The sequence below is a fragment of the Protopterus annectens genome, chromosome 5.part0, assembly GCF_019279795.1.
Source record: "Protopterus annectens isolate FY-2018-M chromosome 5.part0, PAN1.0, whole genome shotgun sequence".
In the NCBI taxonomy this organism is placed as follows: Eukaryota; Metazoa; Chordata; order Ceratodontiformes; family Protopteridae; genus Protopterus; species Protopterus annectens.
Genome location: NC_056735.1, coordinates 1,116,095,934 through 1,116,108,838, shown reverse-complemented (window position 1 = coordinate 1,116,108,838; position 12,905 = coordinate 1,116,095,934). Strand labels below are relative to the sequence as shown.

General features: G+C 40.2%; 1 protein-coding gene across 3 annotated transcripts in view; it reads right to left on the bottom strand.

Moving 5' to 3' along the window:
• Positions 1-12,905, bottom strand: part of CEP126 (centrosomal protein 126) — a 1,197,756-nt gene that overhangs the window by 456,564 nt on the left and 728,287 nt on the right. The window lies entirely within an intron of this gene.

Here is a 12,905-nt window from a genome sequence, read left to right as displayed (position 1 = left end):
AACTAACCAGTAAAAAAACATCAAAACTGAGCCCTTTTCCAGTAGTCTTCAATCAGACAAGTTCTAACCGCACACTCCTGCCACTAGGGTGCATGGGAACCTTCTCCAAAAAAGATAGCCTGGACTAGTGCTCAAGTTATACAAACAAAGCTAGATTCAGCAGGCCTGAATCTAATATGCTACAGCAGACAAGGCGCACCAATATCAGAAAAACAGTTCAAATAAGCAGGCACAGTAAGCCTTTAACCAGAAATTCCCAGCTCAGAAGGGCATAATCTAGGCTCTCCTCCCACAGGAGTGCAGACCACAAACCTTCTTAATGTAAAATAACTGGCCTGGAGCCCAAGTGCGTAAACCAGAACTAATACACTTTTAGAATAACAGACACTGAGCCTTCAATCAGCAATTCCCAACTTAGAAGGATGTAAGCCACCTGTCCTGCCACAACAGTGTAGACCAGAAACCTTCTTAATGTAAAACAACTGGTCAGAAGCCCAAGTGCTTTAACCAAAAGACTTATAATAACAGTTACAATTTAATCAGGCTACTACCAAGCAGTAATAAATGCAGCATAATAAACACAATTGAGTACTTTTAAGAAGAGGCAAAAGCAAAATAAGGTAATAAAGTAAGAAGAAACACAAATACAGTAAAAGCAGATAAAGTTGCAATTTTTTTATATATATATAACAATAGAAAACAAGCAAACAGATTTAAACAAATTACCCAATTAACCAGTAAAAAACATCAGAAATTAACCCTGTTCCAGCAGTCTTCAATCAGACAAGTTCAGGGCTTAATTGGGTATGCCTACTCAAATGTTCTCTCTGTGTTAGGCAGGATGAGCTAATGAGACTAGACTAGGATAGAGCTGGGATAGGGCTGAACAGATGGGAATAGTAGGAGTGTCTAAAATCAAAATATGATCTCACTGTACTCGGTTGAGTGAGCAAATGAGATGGGCCCAGGAGGAGTGTTCAAACACAAATTTAAAAGAGGGGCGGTCAATTCCAAAGCCACCAAGATTAATACCACAACAAGAACAGGGAGGGTGGGTGCGGAAAACTAACTGCAGACAGAGAGAGAGAGCTCACAATTTTTAGTGAACAAATAAATAAGCAGATAAATGCAGTACTATTTTTAACATAATATTTAATAAAACAAAAAAATAAAATGCAGTACTAACTTATAACACTGCAAGTCTGTACTTATCTCAGCTTGTAATAAAATTGATGTAGGTATGTAAAAGCTAACCAAACAGCTCAAGTATGCAACTATTCAGCAGAAATAATTTCAGAGATAAGGGACTAAGACTTTAAGGCAAAGAGAAACCCTCTAATCTATGACTTCTACACCGAATATCAATTAAGTGAGAAGAATAAACCCATTAACTGCAGACATGGGAAGAGCTCACAATTTTCAGTGAACAAATAAATAAGCAGATAAATGCAGTACTATTTTAACACAATATTCAATGAAACAATAAAACAGAAAAAATAAATGCAGTAGTATCTTATAACACTGCAAGTTTGTACTTATCTCAGCTTGTAATAAAGTTGATGTAGGTATGTAAAAGCTAACCAAACCGCTCAAGTATGCAACTATTCAATGCACACATGATTTGATTGGTATTGGAAAGTTGTGTCTGTGGTAAAGAGAGCTAACCCACTACAACTGTGATGTGGAAGTGCAATAGTATGATCCTTCAAATCTAGATCTGTGCAACTGTTTAACCTTTGATTCACTTTTTTTATCTTTTTTTCATGTGTGAACAGAGCATAAACACAGTTAGCTGCTAAACAGCAACATGGATGTTAATGACTGTAAAAATTCCACCTATTAATCCACTGTTTCTGTGGCACAAGATGTAAATACGCTGATCTAAAAAAGAGAGAACATAGGTAAAGTGTGGTTGGAGTCCCACAGTAGTTATTTTTACTGAGGAAGGGTTATAATGAGTATTTACGCAAGTAATATATGTTCAGTATTGCCTTTTACATTTGCGCATTGCCTACCTATGCACAAACAGGATTCACCACTTACGGAAAAAAGGAGAAAAATTTAATGTGGTTCACCTTCCTTCACCACAAATAGGCTCAGAGGAGATGCGCGACTGTCAGCACTCCTCTGGAAAGTGTGGAAAATACACCTGCTGTCCAGCTTTCTCTGTGGTACTAGGTGTAAGTGCAGTGAGTTCATGGTCAGAAAAAAAGTGAGCCAGGGTTCACATCCAGCACACTTCACTTTTTAGTAAGGGTGTCCCACTGTAATGTTTCAAAAACCTTTGATTATAAAGGTAATACTATATACCGGTAACTATGTACAGCAGGCTGATTGACAAAAAGGTATTGTTACTGCTTGCATACACGTACTTTTGCATGTTTCATATGTGTTATGTATGTAACTTTTAGCATGACAATCATGATTATGTAATAAAAATGCAGTTGCATATCTGTGATGAACACAACAGTTTACTGACAATTGTCTACACCCTCCCATAGCCCAAGTAGAACTGTAAAACATAATGTATTGTGAGGTATATATCATAGCAAGTCATGCAGGTCTATCAATTTCCACTGTATTGTAAGACATTAGTCCTGCATCACATCTGAGAATGCATAAGCCAGGACCTTTTAATGTCACACACAGACCTAACTGAAGCATAGCATCAGTCACTATTTAAGCTATATGTCTGTAATGATGATGGTTGACAAACAGGTCTTCTGTGGTAATGACAAATAATCACCTGTATGAAAATGTATGTATTCTCTTTTACACAGATTTGAATCCCACATTGTACAAATTATTTTAACAATGTGCAAGTCCCCACAAAATATGTGTCAATACATCCCACTGATTGACTGCTCTAAAGTCATGGCTTAAAAGCCAAGTCATTTAGAATTTCAGTGTTGACCACTGGACAAAGTGTGACCAGGTATAGCAGCATACATGTCAAAAATCAATGCCAAAAGTCACATCATCATTACTGCTGTTACATAAACTCCCTTCCTTTTTGTTTGGCAAGTTTCTCTTTGTTTACCATCACACAAATATGTTTTTTGTGTGTTTGCACACTAGCTGTAAAGTGAGATATCACAAACTGGTGGGAAACCATTCCAACTGTTGTTGGAGGACCTTTGCAGACATGGCAGGAGATGGGAAGGACAGTACCAAATTCAGAACAAAGAGGTGGGATGTGGAAAAGTCAAAAATATTTGCTCCATTGCTCAGTAATGAGAACACACCAAAAATAAGTCCATGAATTTTCCATTACAACAAACAATGTTATGTGTATGTCCATCTCTCTTCATTTTCACCCCTTCACTCCCACTTGTCTTTACGTGTGTGTACCTATTAGGCTGATGGATGTAAAGGTCACTTCATGCTTTCTGCATACTAGCATGACTCTGCTGATGGATAATACAAACATATTGCCTTGATTCAATAGGTGGTCAGTGCTCTTGAAGTATTCAATGTTTTAAAATCTGTTGTAGGATTTTCTTCGTGTCATGTTCAGGTGATGATGGCTGAAATGTTCATCTAATATGATGCAGAAACTGTCCTTACTGTGAAGAAGCATACTGGACACAAATTTTGGGATAGCTGGCCCTACACAAACAGTTAGCCATATCTGCTGAGTCAAAAATAATCATTCTAAAACATGTTCCACCCCTTGTCATTTTTAGAAAGGTGTAGACATAATTAACTTGTGATTTGCAGTGAGTCCTGCAAAACAGCAAACATTTGTATAAGTGTATTGAGGTAAGTATTACTGATAAAATGTGGGGAAGACACACTTTAGTGTAGTCATTAATTATCACAGTTTCAGTCCTGATCACATTTACTTAGCTAATAACATCCGGATACCATCTGTACAAAAAAAAAAAAGTGTATCATCTGAATTTGCACCCTGGCTTACCTGTGCTCTGACCAGGAGGTCACTGCTTTTATACATTGTGCAACAGTGTAAGCTAGGCAGCAGGTATATATTCCACATTCAGTACTGTCCAGAGTGCTGATGGCTGTGCATTCCTGTTCACCTGTTTGCAGAAAGGAAGGTGAACCAAATTAAATTTGACATTTTTTCCTTAAATAGAGAACCGAGTTTGCTTGGCACTTAATGTTGCACAGATGGTGAAGGCAAGGCAAACAGTTATGTAGGGAATAAAGCTTTGGCCCCAACATTTCAAAGATATATTACAGCATGCAAATCATACTATCTGCCAGCAAGTTCTACGATAACATACTCAGCAAGCTTGACACATGAAACATTAACAGTAAACAGATGTATTTGGCAGTTAAACACAATCAGGTCAGTTACTATATGTCCCTATTTGCGAACAGTTTGGCAATGAGCACCAGTGGACACTGCTACCTCACAAGTCTAAGCTGCCTTCCTGAAATTTGAATCAAGCATGCGCTAACACTTTTCTATCATCCATGCAAATCAGCTTCTCGGCAATGCGCTATGTGAAGAGGTGTTCAGCATGACTAACTGGTTACTGGACTGTAATCTCTATTACATGGTAATGAAATCATAAACACACGAGAAATGCAGTGACGTGTGCTTCACTGGATATATACTTTCTGATATTTATGTGTGCCGTGCAGCAATGCACCTCCAAATGATATATCAATACTTGGCCCATTGTCAAGCAGACTCCAGAATTACAGATCGTAACTGCATTATTACATTTGGCATGGGTGTAGTGACACTGGATGTTGGGTCATCCATGATCATATCCCATTGATATCATCAGTAACTTATATTAATGTGGATGTACCCTCATCCGAATATGAAGACACACAACTCCATCACTGCACTACTGCTGTTTCCAAAGGGTGTGTGTGAGTGTCATCTACACAACATCCTGAGAAACAGGTAAATGTCTATCTCACTTCTGCAGTATGCATTCGTAACAGCTTATTTCATCTAGGTTGCCAGGATGTATTTATATGCACTTTTCCAAGTTGCGCTCACACAATCATAACACGTTCTGCCTTTGCAAATAAGTCTGGTGACGGTATATGTTACCTTCAGCACTATGATGATGTCATCCCCTATAAAGTGCAATATGACAGTGTTAAAATCAGAATTCTGAATTGGCACAAGCATTAAGTACTGTGTTTTCTAGCTTGTGTAATTAGAGAAGTAGGGATTCTAACTTCATGGCAGTTGGTGTGTGTGTGTGTGTGTGTGTGTAGTCAGGAGAGTATGAGTCCAGTCCTGCCCTGCTAAAGTAGCATTCAGAAGATGCTTTTACACTGCTACATGACTCCACAGCAATTTCATACAACCCTCCCAACATACACTGATGATGTCATCCTCTGTAAATTGCACTCTAACAATGGTAAAATCAGACTTCTACATTGGTACGAGCATTAAGTACTGTCTTCTCTAGAGTGTGTAATTAGAGAAGTAGGGATTCTAATCTCTCAGCACTCAATCTGTGTGTCTTCTTAAATGAGCTTGAGTCCAGGTCCTGCCTCACTCAAATAGCATTCAAAATATACTTTTACTCTGTCACATGACTCCAAAGCAATGTCATGCAGTCCTCTCAACATCTTCTTCTCAACACACTGATGATGTCATCATCCCCTATAAACTGCACTGTGACAATGCTAAAGACAGACTTGTGTGCCAGTGCTAGTATTAAGTACCATGTTCTACAGCTTGTGTAACTAGATAGGCAGTGGTTTTAATCTCACAGCAGTCAACTTGAGAGTGTGTGTGTGTGTGTCTGTTCATTCAACTATCAGTCTAGAGACCATTTTACACAAGGATGTGAGTCCATAACTATGTCAGACACTTGCAAACATCTTCTTCTCAGAATACACTGATGATGTCATCCTCTATAAAGTGCACTCAGAGGCTATAAAAGCCAGACTTGTGTGATGGTGCTGTTGTTAGGTACTGTGTTTGGTAGCTTATGTAACTAGAAAGGTAGGGATTGCACTCTCACAGCAGTCAACTTGAGTGTGTGTGTGTTCATCCAACTATTAGTCTGGAGAAAATCTGACACCAGGATGCAAGTCCACAGCTATGCCTTCTTCTCAGCATACACTGATGATGTCATCTTCTATAAAGTGCACTCTGACAGTATTACAATCAGACCTCTGTGGTGGTGCTAGTCTTATGTTGTATGGAATACAGCTTCTATAACTACACAGGTGTGGTGTTCATATCTGACCTTAGTCATCTGGTGTGTGTGTGTAGTTGGGCTTATATCACAGTCATTGTATTATGTTTTGAATCTCTTTTCATTTGACTCGTGCTCAGAATCTTTTACATAGACTCCTGAGTCAAACATCCCCTTTTTCCCCTCTGTCCACATAAAATCCATTATGCAGAACACTCAGTATGTCATTATCTCAAAAAACACATGCACACATTGTGAAGCAGAGCCCATCCATGACCCTTCTGCAAGGCATCTCTAGATCACTGGAGGTGTTATTACTAATTCTATCAAGTGGTCATTCTTATGTCACATACAGACAGAGACAGACAATATTAAATCGAACACATTCACACATACGCACAAAACACTACTACCTTCCATCACATACATATAATGAAAATGGTATAATAATAGCTAGGATTTTATATGTTCTTGGCTGGTAGACTAGTAATGTTCTATGACTCTCTGAACATTGCACGTCAATGCTGTCATCCACATGTGCAGTATGGATGTACTGTATCTCTAAAACAATGTATTCCAATCTGTGATTTGAGCTACCATATTGATGGCCGCTGCTGCCATTTGCTTACAGGTTCCTTCCACAATAGCTGTAGTAATATGCTTCCTGAGGACTGCTGACATTGGGTGATGCTGTGTGTATTTTTGCCTAAGGCAAGTATCCTTGTACTGCAGTATAATGACATTCTACACATTTGTCATGCAACTGTCACAGTGACAGATGCAGTACGGTACAAGTGCGCATGTGTGTACCTAGCATCTGGAAATGTTATCTGACATACAGCAATATTACGTCATACTGATTACATTGCCACATACACTTGGGTTCATCAAAACATTATAATGCTGTTATATAGAGAAACATATGACATGTTGGGATTAACTTGCAATCTTTGGGAATTCATTGTATGTAGTATTGTGCTGTTATTCACAAGGATTGTACAGGTGTTCCCCAGCATCACTGTGTGACTGTCACCATTTGTGTCATTAACTGTTCTGCACGAGTTGCATCCACCTATCAGTTGTCATATGTCCACATATGGTGTCAGGACCCTCACTGTACCTCTCAACCACACCGAATTCCTCAGTATTTACTGGTTTTGAGGGCAAAATAATAGGGTGCCACAAATTCCTGAGTGGCCCCTTTAAGTCCTGATTTATTTTTGCTTTTTTTTTGTGTTATATCTTTAAATTTATGGCTGACATCACCACGCATCACCAGCCTACAGAGGCATGCATTATGACATCAGCTTCATTGGACTCGGTCAGACTGGAGGGAATATAGCAGCAATGGCAGCTGGGCAAATTTAAGTTTCAGTCCACACAGCACCCAACCACATGCTGATGCCCGCAGGTCAGGATGAGAAATGAGCTTCCAGGTAAGAAAAAGGAAACAGGCCACTCCATTCTAATTCAAATGTGCTAAGCTATCTGATATACTAGTTTATGCTTGGTGTGTGTGGTTCCTTATTGGCAGCAGCTATTTTATTTAAGCAGAGTGGTTCATTTTTTGTTATTGGCAGCAGCTCGTAGACACCGTCTGTGATAATAGGTGAAGGCTAGTGGAGATAGGTGAAGGCTGCCAGCCTAACCAGATAGAATTTCATAGATAATTCTGTCATCTGTAAATATTAATGTAAACCACAGGCTTGTTGTCGTAAATGGTAAAAATAGTGTTACATGTGGAACTGGAAAATAATGTAACAACAGTGCACTCTGCTGTAAAGAAGCTAAGTCAAGCATTTTATCACTGTCTTTGATCTTTAAAGTTGGCTCCGGCCTGTCTAGGTGAAGGAATTCTTGCTATTGTTTTAAGGCCCGAGTTAATGGCCAGAATATGCATGCATAAATGTCCTTTATGGCTTGGTTTCCTGACCTGGTGTGAGCTTACTAAAGAAGGTAAATGGGAACCCAGGAAAGTGTGAAGAATTATGTAATGTGAACCAGGAATGTGATTTTAAAAACAGAGAGAATCAGAGAGCATTAAGCATTTTTGTCTTGACCATCCAACTCATTAGCACTCTGCCTTTGCTCTATATGAAGTTTATCTTAGACTTGTGTTTGCTCTTAGAAATAGCTAGAAACTAGAAAGATTAGACTAAATGTTTATCTGTGATGTCAGAACTGTACTTCTGAATTATTTTAAGTATTTCTCTGTGATCTCTGAACTCTTGACTAGCACTGTGTAGTAAAAAGTATTGTCTTGTGTTTTTAATTATTTATTATTAAATATTTTAAACCCTTTTAACTGTGGCTGTTTTGTGTAGAGATAATTTAAGCTCTAGAGTACATTGCAGGTATATAGTGATCTTGTACCAAGTCATTCTAATAAGCCTTTACTGTTTCGTTACACTTACCAGTTGGATAATAATATTGCACGGTAATAATTGGACACCCTTTTAAGGGCCTTTGAGTAGCTGATAAATATTAGCTGGGTGGTGGCAGTTATTTCTACTGTATAGTCTGGGTAAAAGGGGTACACCTGGAGAACCTGTGCCAGCCTTCCCCAGGAGTGTCTGTGTGGTTGTATAACTTCCCCAGGAGTGTCTGTGTGGTTGTATAAACTCTTATCTCAAAGTATGTGTGTGTCAGCTACTTCGGCAGGGACACAAAGCACTGGTTGGACAGAGAGAGTGCTGGAGGTTTTAGCTTGCCCAGCTGGCTGAGATCTGGACCCTATAGCTGTGCCAGTGGGGAGTCTTATTGGGGATCTGGGGAGCAAGGGAGTGACCACCCTCAAACTGACTGTGATATCTGTGTGCTCTTAAGGGAAATTGCACTTTACTGTGTGTATTTGTTATCCTTTCCTCCTATATGAGACGCCCCTCATTGGTGTTAGCGGTGAGGATTGAGGCTCCTCGATTGCTGGGCCAGAGCATGGGTGTCACACCATCTATTTTACTGTGTATTTTATTTAAGCCTCTTGAATCAGAGGCAACATGGGATATATGTAAATTACCCTTTAAGGATATCAGGTGTTTCAGCTAAATGGCAATTCTGAATGTCTATGACTTTTTTCTTTTACTTTTACGTCTTTTTATGGACAATTTCAGGCCAATAAAGTCAAACCCATCTAGCTGTGGACATGCATGTTTCTGCCTTCTTATGACATCAACAGCACAGCATAAGAGGAATGTTTGATTTTTGGAAACACAGGATAGTCATACCCAACTGACATCCACAAACCTAAGGGTGTCTACAAAATATCCCAACTGACAAACTGAAACAATGTTTAAAAAGGTCACACACAGGAAAACCAATTGGTTAAAGCACAAAAAGAAAAATCTAGCAAAGCTCGAATTTCTTGAATCGGAGGCAACATGGGAATTACCCTTTAAGGTTATCAGGTGTTTCAGCTAAATGGCAATTCTGAATGTCCATGACTATTTTCTTTTACTTTTAAGTCTTTTTATGGACAATTTCAGGCTAATAAAGCCAACCCCCCTAGCTGTGGACATGCATTATGGACATTCAGAATTGCCATTTAGCTGAAACACCTGATATCCTTAAAGGGTAATTTACATATATCCCATGTTGCCTCTGATTCAAGAGGTTTAAGGTATTATACAGTGGAAATTCTAGCTTTGCTAGATTTTTCTTTTTGTGTATTTAACCAATTGGTTTTCCTGTGTGACCTTTTTAAACATTGTTTTAGTTTGTATTTTATTTAAGCAGATGGCCACTCTGGTGTGTGTATGTGTATTAATCTGTTTGTTATTGGCAGCAGCTATTTTATTTAAGCAGAGTGGTTCGTTATTGGCAGCAGCTCACAGACACTATCTATTTTATTGTGAAGCAGAGTGGTTCGTTACTGTGACCTCTCAGGTTCGTTATTGGCAATGGCAGCAGCTCGCAGACACCATCTATTTTACTGTGATTTCAGCAGCTCACAGACACCATCTATTTTATTGCTGGCATTAATCTATCTATAGCCGTAAGAAGACTGTGTGTGTATTAATCTATATTCTTAAGCAGTGCGTGTGTATGTGTACTAATCTAGATTCTTAAGGTAAGTGTGTGTGTGTGTATGAATCTATATTCTTAAGGTGTGTGTGTGTGTGTGCGTGTGCATGTGCGTGTGTGCATGTGCGTGTGTGTGTGTGTGTGTGTGTGTGTGTGTGTGTGTGTGTGTGTGTGAATCTATATTCTTCAGGTAGGAGTGTGTGTGTATGAATCTATATCCTTAAGGTGTGTGTGTATGAATCTATATTCTTAAGGTAGGGGTGTGTGTTTGTGTGTATTAATCTACTTTCTTAAGGTGTGTGTGTATTAGTCTATATTCTTTTGGGGGTGGTGTGTGTGTATTAATATATATTCTTGTGGGGGTGGTGTGTGTGTATTAATCTATATTCTTGTGGGGATGGTGTGCGTGTATTAATCTGTATTCTTGTGGGGGTGGTGTGTGTATTAATGAGAAGTTATGTACTTACCATAATGTTCCATGTTAGTTGTCTTCTTCTCGCCTTCTTTCTTGCTGGATGGGTTCGGAGCCGAACCTCGGCTCCGACTCGGCCTAATACTAAAGCTTGAGAGCTATTTTTACCGGCTTGAGGCTATCCTATGTCCCATAATGCTAGGCGTGATATACCCAGATCTCGTTTGATAGCTAACACTATGGACATACATGTCCCACCATGACTGAGAAAAAAAAATATATATATATATAAATATATCTACCTCTATACAACTAGGTCTACAAAAACTCTTATAAGAGCTACCAAGAAAAGAAAGAGGTAGCTAAGGAGATAACTCTGATGATAACGCATCTCAGAGGATATTCTCGGTCTTGCCAGGCTAGGGGGATAGAGGGTGGGACGCAAGAAAGAAGGCAAGAAGAAGACAACTAACATGGAATGTTATGGTAAGTACTTAACTTCTCAATGTTAAGTTGTCAATCTCGCCTTCATTCTTGCTGGATGGGACAGCGTCCCTAGCACCTTAGCCCTGGGTGGATCAATGGAACAAACTCTTGAGTACAGTGGAACCAAAATCAGCCCTACTTCTAGAGGTCATGTCCATCTTGTAATGAGAAATGAAGGTATGAGGAGAGGCCCATGTGGCCGCCGCATAAATGGAATCTATTGGCAATCTTGCCTGAAAGGCTACTGAAGAGGCTAATGCTCTGGTTGAATGAGCTCTGGGCTTAATAGGGAGCTCTTTATGCCTCAATTGGTAAATCAACATGATAACAGAGGTCAACCACCTGGACAAGGTTACTATGGAAACTGGCAGGCCTCGTTTCCCTTCCGCGTAAGACAGAAAAAGCTGTTCTGACTTCCTCGTCTGCTTGGTTCTGTCCAGGTAGAAGAGTAATTGACAGTGAACGTCTAGACAATGTAACTTCCATTCAGACCTATTGGTATAAAGTGGGAAGAAAACAGGAAGATCGATGGTCTGATTCAGATTTTTTTCAGAGAGTACTTTGGGTAAAAAGGACAGATTAGTCCTAAGTGACACTCTATCTTTGTGATAAACAAGGTAAGGAGGGCGAACACAAAGGGCTTAAAGTTCTGATACCCTTCTCGCTGAAGTGATGGCTACTAAAAACAGAGTTTTCCAAGAGAGCAACTTTAATGAACAGGAAGCTGCAGGTTCAAAGGGGGGGGGATTAAAGATGACAGCACCAAATTTAGGTCCCATGGTGGGGGAGGATCTTTTACCGGGGGCATAAGTAAGAGGGTTCCTTTTAGAAAGGCTTTACAAAGTTTATGTGACATAATGCTGGTCTCTGACAATCCAATGTGAAAATTCGCAATGGCTGCCAACTGAACTCTGATGGTGGCTGAAGAAGATCCCATTTGAAAAAGTTCTGCCAAAAAGTCTAAGACTGTATGGGCAGGGGCTGTAAAAGGGTCAGCTTGTTTCTCCTCTGCCCAAACAGAGAAACGCTTCCATTTGCTAGCATAAGTCTTTCTGGTAGTAGACTTGTGCGAAGCAAGGATGATGTCACAAACTGAATGAGAGATTGAGGGAAGCCTGGCTAGGGTTGGAAGTGGAGCAACCAAGCTGTGAGGTTGAGAGATTGGAGAGATTGATGCAGCCCGCCCGACTGATGTGTCAGAAGATCTGGCGCTGGGTCTAGATGCCAGGGTTGATCTAGTAGATGACGTTGCAGGAAAGGGAATCAAATTTGTCGAGGCCAGTAGGGGGCAACAAGGATCATTCTGGATCTCAAAACAGTTGCTTTCTGGATTAGCTGAGTAATTAAGGGAAAGGGGGGAAAAGCATACAGAAGACTCCAGGGCTAATCGTGGACTAGAGCATCTCTGGGGGGAAGACCTGGGAGAGGGAAGAGGGTGAAGAAGTCTAGGCACTTACTGTTTTGAGGGGTTGCAAAAAGATCGCAGCAAGGCTGACCCCACCTCCTGAAGATTTTTTCCGCTACTAGCTGGTTGAGAGACCACTCGTGGGGCATGAGAATGGCTCTGCTCAGCCTGTCCGCTATGACGTTGGACTTCCCGGGGATATGCGTTGCTACCAGAAACCGTTGAGAAGAGATCGCCCACTGCCACAGTCTGAGAGCTTCTCGGGGGTAGGACCTGGTTCTGCCCTGCTTGTTGATGTACCACACTACAGACATATTGTCTGTCTGAATTGCAATAGTCCTGGTGGGTAGAGAGTCTTGAAGGGCCTGCAACGCTAAAAGCACCGCTCTCATCTCCAAAACATTTATGTGCAGGTGGCTTTCGAAAGGCTGCCATGTGCCCT